Raw genomic sequence first — 12771 nt, forward strand, 5'->3', positions numbered from 1 at the left:
TTTTTGCGCGCAAAAAAATAATTTCAAAATAAATTTTTGAAAAGTTAAGAAAGACCGTTGAAAACCCCAAAAGCCAAAAAACCCATCTAAAAGGCCGAAAACAGGTGCGAAATAAAAAAAAATTCAAAGAAAACGTCCACAACATGACATGTGGCGGCGGATGGGAGCACGCCAAGTAGCCCTTGGAAGGCTCCCGAAGGAGCGCTCCTTTGTTAGTTTCTCTGCTAATCGGCGCCATCAGCGCTGGTTACCAGATCTAGCGCCTGCTCATTTCCATAGTAGGTTGTAACTTTGAGCCCACTTGGTCGCTAACTATTTTCTCGACTTTTCGTTCGATCGCTGGTCGCTGTACCTTTTTGTTGGTTTCTTAGTTCAAGGTATAGTTGACTGGTCATGGTTGAACCCTTCGGTTGACTTTTTGAGGAAAAAGGTTCGTAAAAAATAAAAAAAAGCATAAAAAATAATCAACAAATTTGAAGAAAATTCATTATTTTTTTTAAGTTCTTCAACTTTTAAGAAAGTTCACGAATTTGTAAAAAGTTCATCAAAATTGAAAAAAAGGATCATCGATTTTGAAAAAAGTTCAGCGATTTTGAGAAAAGTTCATCGAGATTTTCAAAAAATTCATATAAATTGGGAAAAAAGTTCATCAATTTTAAAAAAACATCTAATTTGAAAAACAAATCATCAATTTTGAAAAAAGTTCATCAAATTTGATAAAAGTTCACTATATTTGAAAAAAGTTCATCCACTTTGAAAAAAAATCATCGAATTGAAAAATAGTTTGTGCATTTTGAGAAAAAGGAAAAAAAGAAAACTAGAAAGAAGAAAAGAAGGAAAGGATGTTAGTATTCACGTGAGGATCGGTGGCGGGTGGGTTAGTGCGTCCTACTTGAAAGCGGAAGGTCATCGGTTCAAGTCACGACACATCAATCATTACTCCCTTCGTTCCAAAATATAGTGGTTTTTCTATTCCCGTGCTTCAACTTTGATTATAAATTTATGGTCAAAAGTTAGACCTCGAAAGCGCGGACACACTATATTTTGAAATGGAGGAAGTAATTAGGAGCACTATTTGAAGACAAGTGGCACGTTCCCTCCGACTTTCTAAGTCTGCAACAAGTGACGCGTTGCATGTGCGCCACTTGTTGCAAACGGAAAGTTTTTTCTTTTTTTATATAGATTTGTTTATTCAAAACGTTTTATCTCTTAAATCGTGCGTCCAAATCTTGAACCGTTTTCACCGTTGGATTTCCCGCGTCGAGATCTTCAAAACTAGATCCCATGCTGATACATTTTGACAAACTTATTTTCTCGCGTAAAAAAACTGAATGAAAAAATCGAACCGGGAGCACGATTTTTTTCTTTCTAAAAGAGGTATGATTGTGCCTCTCGCGGAAGCAAACTTGTGCCTTCACGAGAAGTAAACCCGTGCCTCTAACGGTCGAAAAAAACACTATTTTGTCGTTTTCGAGGTGAACGGATGTGCCTCTCGCAAAAGCAATCCGTGCCTCTCTCGGAAGGGAAAACACATTTTTCCGTTTTCAAGCGGCAGGGCCGTGCCTCTCGCGGAAGGGAAAAAAAGAAAAATGTATTTTTTTTCGTTTTCCAAGAGGCACGTCTATGCCTCTCACGGAAGTAAAAAAAAGTAAATGTGTTTTTCTTTCGTTTCCGGAAAACTCGGCCATGCCTCTCGCGGAAGGAAAAAAAACATTTTGTCATGTGAAAAAGAAATCAATTTCAAATTATTATTTTTGTCCAAAAACTAAGAATGACCGGTGAAAAATCGAAAAGCCAAAAAAATCCCTGAAAAAAACCATCTAAAAAGCTGAAAACACGTGCGGAAAAATATAAAAACAATATTCAGATGGGGTGCCCAAAACGCGACACGTGGCGGTGGGTGAGAGCTGTTAGCCCACCTCAAGTGACGCTTGGGGAGGCTCCTGAAGGAGCGCTCCTTCGTTAGGTTCTCCCCCTAAGCGGCACCTTCGGCGCCGATTACAAGATCTGGCACCTACACAGTTCCATAGTGGGTTATAACTTTGAGGCCCACTTGGTCGCTAACTATTTTCTCGACTGTTTCGTTCGATCACTGTTTGCTATACTGTTTCGCTGGTTTTCCGGTTCGTGGTATGGTTGACTGGTCACGGTTGAACCCTTCGGTTGTATTTTTGAAAAAAGATTTGTAAAAAATGCATAAAATCGAAAAAAATTCATCGAATTTGAAGAAAAAATCGTAAATAATTAAAAAGTTCATCAATTTTGAAGAAAGTTCACAATTTTGAAAAAAGTTCATCAAAAATGGAAAAAGGTTCAACAATTTTGAAAAAAGTTCATTATTTTTTCAAAAAAATCATCTAAATTGAAAAAGTTCACCAATTTTGAAAAAAGTTCATCTAATTTGGAAAAAGCTCATCGTATTTAAAAAAGTTCATCTAAATTTGAAAAAGTTCATCAAATTTGAAAAAAAAGTTAATCAAACTTGAAAATAGTTTATGCATTTTGAGAAAAAAGAAAAAAGAAAACTAGAAAGAAAAAGGAGGAAAGGGTGTTATTATTCACGTGAGTATCGATGGGGGTTGGTTAGTGCATCCTACTTGAAAGCCGGAGGTCACTGATTCGAGTCGCAACACAACAACATTTTTTGTGCGTTTGGGAAAAACAGAAGGAAAAAGGACTTAGATGGGTTAGCCCAACACGGAGGCACTTCAGGCGCCCATTTACAAAATACACAGTGACAGGCCGACCTGCAATGCAAGTTTCACTCGCATTAGCCTACCGGGACAGACCCCATGTTGTCATAATATATTTCCTTTTCGTCTTTCATACTTTTGGTAGGCGGTTTTTTTTCTTTTTCGTTGTGTATTTTTTGTAGACCGGTTTTTGTTTTGGTTTTCCTTTCTTTTTTCATCTTTTTTCCCTTTTTCTTTTTATGCACAAACTTTTTTTGAAATTGGTGCAATTTTCTGAAATTCAATGAACTTTTTTTCAAATTCAATGAATTTATTTTTTCAAAGCAATGAACTTATTTTTCAAATTCGAGAACCTTTATGGAAAATCGATAAACTTTTTAGAAAAATTGTGAACTTTTATGAATTCAATTTTTTTCAAACTCAATGAACTTTTTCAAATTCGACGAACTTTTCTCCCATGTGGATTTTTTTTTCAAAATCAGTGAGCTTTTTAAAATTTGATGTCGTTTTTCAAATTTGATGAAATTTTTCCAAAGCATGAAATTTTTTCAAAATTTAATGAACTTTTCTTCATAACAAAATCAACCTTTTCCAAATTATATTTAAATAACTCAAAAATCTAAGCGACGCAGCTATGTTGGTTCTAAAAATGTTCTCCTTGCTATTAGTCAGTAGAGGTCACAGTCTCTAATGGTCAGGTAAGCAAATCTAAGGATGTAGCGGCGCAAGTTTGAATCTGCAAGAGAAAGAGCATAGCTCGAGTGGCTAGAGGAGCATGTCTATGCCCTCGCCCAACTGGGTTCGAGTCCTGGCCTCCCAAGGCTATCATTTCTTCTAAGATAAGATGTTGACTCCAGATATTAGTATCCTGGAGTTTGCTTTTTTCTTAGTTCGAATCTGCACGCAACACTTTTTATGTTTTTTTGCTATATAACACAATGCGCTGTACGTTTGTGGGCCGGCACACTATGCGTGCAGTGGGCGTCGGTTGGCTAGTGTGGCGCTGTAGGCACCAAATAGGAGCACCCCTAGTTTGATACATGGGATCTGAGAACTTTTTTCCCGCGTGATGGGGTCTGAGAGCTAGGCGCAGTGCACTCCGCGTCAAAAAAACACGGAAACATGCAGCCCCTTTTGGTCCATCCATGCGCGGGGCGGGGTGGGAAGGCGGATTCTATACAGCGTGTAGGTCGCCCGCGAACGAACCCGTGTGCACCCCCCTCACGCACTGGGCGTTCGCATGGGCCGAACCATTTTCATTTTTTTATTTCGTTTTATCCTTTTGTTTTTAATGTTTTTCCTTTTTCTTTTCCATTTTAATTTCTCCTTTTCTTCTTACTTTTTCACTTTTCACTTTTCCATTTTATCCTTTTTCTTTTCCATTTTTGTGTTCACCGAATTCCAAAAATATTCATCAATGCAAACAAATGTACTACAATTCAAAAACTGTTCACCGAATTCAACTTTTTGTTCATTGGATTTAGAAAATGTTCATCAAAATTTCAAAATATGTTTATCTAATTTACAAAATGTACATCAAATTTGAAATTCGTTCTTAATTTTTAAAAATGCTCATCAAATTGAAATTTTGTCCATTGAATTCAAAATCTGTTCATCCATGTATCAGAAAAAAGTTCTTGAACACATTTTTTGTTAAAATGTTTATCATTATTAAAAGAATGCTCATAAAAAAATCTTCATCAAAATAGAAAAAGTTTATAAAATTGATGTTTTTTGAAATCGCAAACATTTTCTGAATTCAAGAACTTTTCGTGAATTATGTGGACATTTTTTTTATCCGTGAAACCTTTTTTCGAAATCACAAAATATGGGGGCACCTCGCATCCCACATGGGCCGGCGCAGAAGGCGTTCAGGATTACAAAAAAATAATTACCAAATAGGAGCACCCAGCCGGGACGCCCCAAGTTGTTTTCTTTTCATTTTTTCGTCTTCTTTAAAACAATTCGAGATTACAAGAAAAATAAATTTCATGAAAATGTATTGCGAAAAACTCATTCAAAAATCCTAAAATGTTCGTAGATTCAAAAATATATTCTTGATTCTGAAAAAATGTTTGCATATTCCAAATAACACGAGTTTGAAAAAAAATTAGAAATCGAGATATTTCCTGATTTAAAAAAAATGATTGCGTATTCACAAAATGGTCATCAATTTTTTAAAAATAACAATTCGTGAATTGAAAAATAATTTCATCGATTCAAAAAATATTCGTTGATTAAAAAAATATTCGTCAACAATTTATTTTTCTTGAATTTCAGAAAATAATTCCAAATTTTCAAAAAACTATCTTCGATTGAAAATGTTCACGAGTTTCAAAAATTCACAATTTCAAATAATGTTCAAGAATTTGTAAAAAATGTTGTTGAAATCGGAAAATATTCATGATTTACCAGTGACCTAAGCGCTAAATAGGGTTGGCCATGGGGGGCATGTGTATTTTTAGAGACCTCCTAGTTCATGAACGTCTTGGATTAGATGAAGCTAACACAAATGGGTGGGCCCACTTTGCTGATGAGCTGTTTTTAATTATTATTTTCTTCATTTTTTAAAAGAACACTGTTATTCTTAGGACCTAGATATTTTAAAATTTTATTAAAATAGAAAAATATATCTTAAAGAAAACTGTCGGGTATGTGTTTTATACTCCCTTCCTCCGAATATATAGGGCCTAATACCTCTTTTGAAGTTCGCTTTGAGCATTGATAATATTAAAAACATATGAGATGTATGATATAATAGTTGTATCATTAGAAACTTCTTTCGCATGAAAAATTTGATGGTATGCTTTATGTAACATGCAAGCCATAAATTATTGCTTTAACCCACGGTCAAAAGTAACCTTCAAAAGCGCATTAGGCACTATATATTTGGATGGAGGGAGTACAAATGTTCACTATATGTTAAATAAATTCACCTTGTATTAAAAGTTATTCAGCGTGTATTAAAAATGTTCATCATAAAGTAAAAAATGTATATTAAAAATGTTCAATGTATATTATAGAAAAAGTTCATCGTGTATTTAAAAATGTTCACCGTATACTAGAAAAGTTCACTTTCTATTTGATAGAAAAGTTCATCATATATTTGGATAAATTTCACCAAATATTGCAAAACTCATAAAAAAGTTATTTAAAAAGAAAACCCAAAATCTAAAAAGAGAAAACGAAGAAGCAGAACATCTGTTACGTGGGTCTACCCGTCTAGAGGAGTCTTTAGCGAAGCCTCAAGTCTGAGGGACGTTCATATAGGATTGGCCTTTTTTAGCTATACAAGAATTCCTTAACAACAACAAAATGCACAGGGAACTATAGAGGCTCAAGCTTATTGAGAGTTTAGCCATTCTTTTTTCAGAAACACAATACAAACGCGGACACTAAGAAGGAAGTACATACATTCATCCCCGACGGCTCGGGAACCATAGTACCCTGTATAAGGTGGTGAACAAGGCCGGATGTACAGGAAGTGGGTTATCTAGGTTCAGACCCTCATAGTGGGGCAACACCTGTAAGGGATTGCAACAAAAGCAAAAAAATTGTCTTGCGCACCAGCACAGGACCACTATGAAGATGCATATATGGTTTGATATAATCATTACCAACTCGTAGCGCGGCGGAAAAAGAGTTGGTGAAGATCGTTGGGGCATATTCCCGTAGGTAGGATTTACAGCCTCCCAACTGCGGGAGTTTTCTCCCTCTAACAGTCCCTTGGACAGAACCCCAGACAATCCCTCGAACATAAGATCAAATGATCTCAAACCAGATTGCACACATACGGTGTCACATATCCAGCGACACTTAGCCGTCTAGACCTAATCGCTACCGGAGACTAGACAGCCTTTTGCCACTATGAAACTATTTCATAGAGAGAGAGAGGGGGGCAAATCATTGCATGTCATTTGTGTTAGAACTTGAGACGGGTTGGAGAGCACCTCTACCCCTCTATTTATAGTGGAGGAAGGGGTGGGGAAGGCATGAAGATTGTTGCCCAAAAAGGGGACCCCCTCATTACTGCAGGATGCTGCTAACGCGACACTACGATCAGAGACTCTTTGACAAAATTGTGCGCGATGCATTAATCAAACAGTGATGTAAAATAATCATCAAAAAAATGCAAAACGTTTGCGATGGTAGAGCCATCAAACACGGTTCTGATTTTAGTTGCGTGTGCAATGCAGGGCATACGGTTCGGTTCAATTAACTTTTTGCGATGAGGAAGAAGAACAGAAATGGGTAGCCAGATGAAGGCGTGCGCGATATATGGCATACAGTTCATTCGGATTAACTGTTTATGATGAGGCAGAACAAAAGAAATGGGCAGCCAGATGAAGGTGTGTGCGGTTGAGGGCATATGCTTCAGAAGGATTACTGTTTGCGACTAGGCAGCACAACAGAAATGGTCAGCCAAATCAAAGTGTCTGCGATTGACGGCATACACTTCACACAGATGAGTTGTTTGCAATTAGCCACAACAAACAAAAACAATTAGACAGATTAACGTGTGTGCGCTAGACGAGCACACGTTCTAATTAAAAGAAGCATGCGCAATGGTAATAAGGAGCGCGCATGGTTGTTGTAACAAGACGTGTGCTGACATTGCATATTGCGGTGTACCCTATGGTGCAAACGTCACGTACGCAGCTGAGAAAGCGTGCCCACGTTACGTCATCCGGAAATAGTGCTGCATTTAGAAATTATAGAACCGTCAATAAATTTTGAGCCTGCTCCCGTCACATTTCAAATTACGACCATGCTATATTTAATTGCAAACCTATTCACACCAATCAAAACCTAAACGGTTTCCCATTTAGGAGCGTATTAGTACTCGGTTATAAATACCACTATTCAAGATGACTGCACATTCCTCCTCAATTCCCCATCCACAAAAACAAACAAGTTATTCATCGTCGTTCCCTTCCGTCTACCATGGCCAGCGTGAGTTCTGGTTCGAAAGATTGCCACCAGGGAGAGGCGAGCATGGAAGCACAAGCACGAGAGATGTCCCGCCTCGCCACGAAAGTAGCCGACATGTCCGCCGCGCGGCCGTAGCAGCACAGAGGTCCCGTCGCGCCGCCGAAGCAGCACGGAGGTCCCGCCGGGCTGTCGATGCAGCAGACTGGTCTGGCCGCGCTGCAGAAGCAACAGAGATGTCCCGCCGCGCCGTGAATGCAGTAGAGATGTCCTCCCGCGTCGCGGCGGCCTGGTAAAATGTCTCGCTGGCAGGTGAGGACTCTTACAGGCGCATGCATGCAATCATTCATAGCCAGATGGATCATATCTCCAGCTAGGCGAGGCTGCAGGACGACATGAAAGCCTCGTTTGAACAGGCTACCAGCATCGTCCGGCAACTAAGGGAGGGCAATGCGAAGCTCCGGGCCGAGCGCGACCTGCTGAGGGCGAATATCGTCGGAAGTGCGGAGCAGCAGGAGGAGACCACTACCGTGTTGAAGAGGACTAGCATCATCATTGAGAAACTTATGGAGGAGAATGCCATGCTCCGCATCAAGCGCAAAAGGCTGGTGGAGGAATACGTGGATGTTCTCAAGCAGCGTCTTGAGGACACAAAAGAGCTCGTCGCCGCTCGCCACGGAGACTAGTTCCCGCGGCCTGTAGCAACGCATCAAGAAAGTAGAGATCACCGAGCCAGATCGTTATCTTCCTTCTTCTTTTTCCCTTGTGTATTTTGGGCGTTGCCGCATGTGACTTTTTTAATTATCTTCCTAAATATGTAAGACAATTATTATCCACTATCATCATCCTTATATTCATCAGTCTTGCTAAGTCGCAGTCGATACTATATAGGTCTGTCGGATCTTACATCAAGATCCGTGCAAAATTTTCTTTTCAGATTTTCTTTTTTCTCTCTTAAATCTTAGTAGAGTGAGACATAGCCACGCCGTGAAACAGGGGCTCAGGCGCCATTAATGGAGACGTTGGGAGGGAGGTGGGCGGTGGATAGAGGTCAAAGGGCTCTCCTCCCAATGAGCACACGCAATGGGTCTGATCACACGTCTCCCGTACTCAAATAGCTACCCCACATGGCACCTTCTAGCCAATAAAAAAAGGAGACGCGTGGCGGCATGTAATTGGTAAGTAGAACGCCCATGATTTCAATAATACTTGTGTTTCCGATTTGTAATGTGACAGCACTTGTTCCAAAATGACTTTGTTGATTGTTAATGTGTGCCTTCACAAATCAGATAGAAAAATTACCACAGCATGTTGGTGCCATGTCATGACATGACGCCAAGTTTCATGATTTTCAGGCGAGTTTTGGATTTACGGGAATTTTAAAACTAAGTTTCTCAATGTTTCCGGCCGAGCCAAGACGCCCAGATGTTTGAATTTCATTCACACTTCTTCCATGGTACCTAGAAGTTTGCCCAAGTACACATAAATGATTTTCAACTAAATTTTGCGCACTGGAGCATGCGCTTATACTTCAAATTTGAATCATGTGCATTAAATGCCTGGAAAATCAATTAATGTATAAAAAGGCCAAACGAACTCGGAATAATTCCAAAATTTAGCACAGAACTCCTATTTGGTCTAAGCTACCTGTGTAAAAAAATCAAGGCGGGAGAAGGTAGTGTATGTCATTTCGCACATGGAGGTGACACGTTCCCTCTCGGAACCATGAGCCTTCTTGGGAGAAGCTCCGGTTTGCAAGAAGCTTAAACCAAAGCTTGTCCCAATTTTTGGCCAAAAAAATTACCACAACATGTTGGTGCCATGTCATGACACCATGCCAAGTTTCATGATTTTCAGGCATGTTTTGGATTTACAGGAATTAAAAAATCAAGTTTCTCAATATTTCCAGCCGAGCCACGACGTCTAGATGTTTGAATTCCATTCCCATTTCTTGCATGGGACCTACAAATTTACCCAAGGACACACATGTGATTTTTCAACCAACTTTGATGCACTGGAGCATGTGCTTGTAGTTCAAATTTGTATTATGCACATTAAATGCCCAATTCAATTAATGTATGAAAAGGCCAAACGAACCCAAAACAATTCCAAAATTTAGTATGATACTTCTATTTGGTCTAATCTGCCTGTGTAAAAAAATTAAGGCGAGAGAAGGTAGTGTATGTCATTTCACACACGGAGGTGACACGTTCCCTCTTGGAACCACGAGCCTTCTTGAGAGAAGCTCCAGTTTGAAAGAAGCTTACACCAAAGCTTGTCCCAATTCGGCCAAAAAAATTATCACAACATGTTGGTTCCATGTCATGACATCATGCCAAGTTTCATGATCTTCAGGCGTGTTTCGGATTTACATGAATTAAAAAACCAAGTTTCTCAATCTTTCCCGCCGAGCCACGACGCACAGATGTTTGAATTTCATTCCCATTTCTTGCATGGGACTTAGAAATTCATCCAAGGACACACATGTGATTTTTCAACCAACTTTGATGCACTGGAGCATGTGCTTGTAGTTTAAATTTGAACTATGCACACTAAATGACCAGAAATTCAATTAATGCATAAAAAAAGTCCAAACGAACCCGGAATAATTCCAAATTTTAACACGGCACTCATATAGTTCTATGTTGCCTATGTAAAAAATCAACAGGGGTGGAGGGAGCATATATTGTTTCACACACAAAGGTCACACGTCCCCCCTCGGGAACCATGATTCTTCTCGAGAGAAGCTCCGGTTTGCAAGAAACTTATATCAAAACTTGTCCAAACGCGGCCAATTTTTTAACCATAGCATGCTGGTGCCATGAAATGACACCATGCCAAGTTTCATGATTTTCAGGTGAGTTTTGAATTTCCAGGAATTTAAAACCCAAGTTTCTTAATGTTCCCGTCCGAGCCACGACGCACAGATGTTCAAATTTCATTCCCATTTCTTGCATGGGACCTATAAATTCACCCAAAGACACACATGTGATTTTTCAACATATTTGGTGCACTGGAGCATATTGTTGGGAAACGTAGCATGCAATTTCAAAAAAAATCCTACGCTCATGCAAGATCTATCTAGGAGATGCATAGCAATGAGAGGGGGAGAGTGTCTACGTACCCTCGTAGACTGAAACCGGAAGCATTTGACAACACGGTTGATGTAGTCGAACTTCTTCTCGTTCTGACTGATCAAGCACTGAACGTACGACACCTCCGAGTTCTGCACACGTTCAGCTCGATGATGTCCCACGAACTCTTGATCTAGCAAAGTATCGAGGGAGAGTTTCATTGGCACGACGGCATGGTGATAGTGATGGTGAAGTGATCCGCGCAAGGCTTATCATGATGTGCGTTACCGAGAGGGCCCAGAGATACCTCTCCGATACTCGGAGTGCCAAATCCTAATCTCGATCTATGCCAACCTAACAAACACCTTCGGAGATACCTGTAGAGCATCTTTATAATCACCCAGTTACGTTGTGATGTTTGATAACACACAAGGTATTCCTCTGGTATTCGAGAGTTGCATAATCTCATAGTCGAAGGAATATGTATTTGACATGAAGAAAGCAATAGCAATAAAACTTAACGATCATAATGCTAAGCTAATGGATGGGTCTTGTCCATCACATCATTCTCCTAATGATGTGATCCCGTTCATCAAATGACAACACATGTCTATGGTTAGGAAACTTAACCATCTTTGATCAACGAGCTAGTCTAGTAAAGGCTTACTAGGGACACTGTGTGTCATGGAATTGTCACGGCAGATGTCCTAGCAGAAGGACTTAGTCACAGGGCCATCGCATCTAGGTTAGCTTAAAGGGGTTAAACGGGACAAAGGACACAGAGAGTTTATACTAGTTTGGCCCCTTATGATGAAGGTAAAGGCCTACTCCAGTTTGGGATTGTATTGCTGAGGTTTCGATCACCAGGGAGCGAATATGCTTGACCTAGTTCTTGATTTGTTGTCTCTTGTCCTAAACCGCCGCCGGGTCGTCCCTTTATATACACAAGTTGACGCCCGACGGCTCACGGAGTCCCTGCTGGTTTATACAACGTATTCGGCTCGGTGACTAACTATGCCCGTCTTATAATACAATTCATACATACATGGCGGTTCATCCACCTGGGCCGTAAGCCACCTCTGGGTCTTGGGCCGTCTCCAGGCTCCTATGATCCGCCATATTCATTGGTAAGCCACCAGTGGTATAACCCGGCCCCTCCTGGGCGGTTTATACCCAGTAGTTATATCCCCAACATTAGGGTCCAGGTTGATGTGAACTTGTTCATATCAATCTTTAATACTTAGAAAAAATCTTTCCTCATTTTCTCTTGCAAAATCTTGTAACCCACCATGACTTCATCTCCTAGGATTGTTATAACCCATTGTGACGTCATCTGTCATTAATATTATACAAGGCCCAAATCTTAATATACCCTCTCTTTTAATGAGCCTCCAAAAATCGAGGTGTCTGTGCTGTCACATATTCATTTTTCAGCCTCATTGATTCCCGCGCATGCCACTTATCTTTCCAGCCTTATAAATAGGGCCAGGGGTCCCTTTTCACTTTCCCCCTTGCCTTCTCATCTCCATCTTCTACCTCACGACGCCTCTGTGTCCGAGCTCCGCCTCCGCCGTCGACCTTCACCACTGCCTCGTCTACGGCCGCTGCACCAACCTGAACAGTCCGTCCGCGCATCTCCGCCGTTCAGCAGCTCCGGTGAGTTGTCCCTTTTCCTTTGGCCATAGATCCCATTAGGGTTTCCACAAGTTCGTCGCAGTTCATCTCTGCCTTTCTTTGTTCTTCACTGTATTTTGAGATTTCGATCCAAACTTTATACTCCTCCTGCACGGTGGTAGTTGTAGTACTAATTTTTGATATTAAAACATCTCCTCTGGGTGAGAAACCCCATCTGGACACATGAATTGCTCAACTACTGCCACTTAGGTTTAGATATTTTCCATTATTTGAAGTGTTGTAGATCCAAAATCATAGCATCAATCTGTGAAATCTGTTTTTCCAACACTTAGCAACTTTTCCACTCTCAGATCTGTAAATCAATAATTGTGTGGGCGGCTTAGCTCAGAACCATAACCCGCCAGGTACCATTAACCCCTTTTAAGCCGCCAATAACTCAC

Source organism: Triticum dicoccoides, chromosome 1A (genome assembly GCF_002162155.2).
Source record: "Triticum dicoccoides isolate Atlit2015 ecotype Zavitan chromosome 1A, WEW_v2.0, whole genome shotgun sequence".
NCBI classification, from domain to species: Eukaryota; Viridiplantae; Streptophyta; class Magnoliopsida; order Poales; family Poaceae; genus Triticum; species Triticum dicoccoides.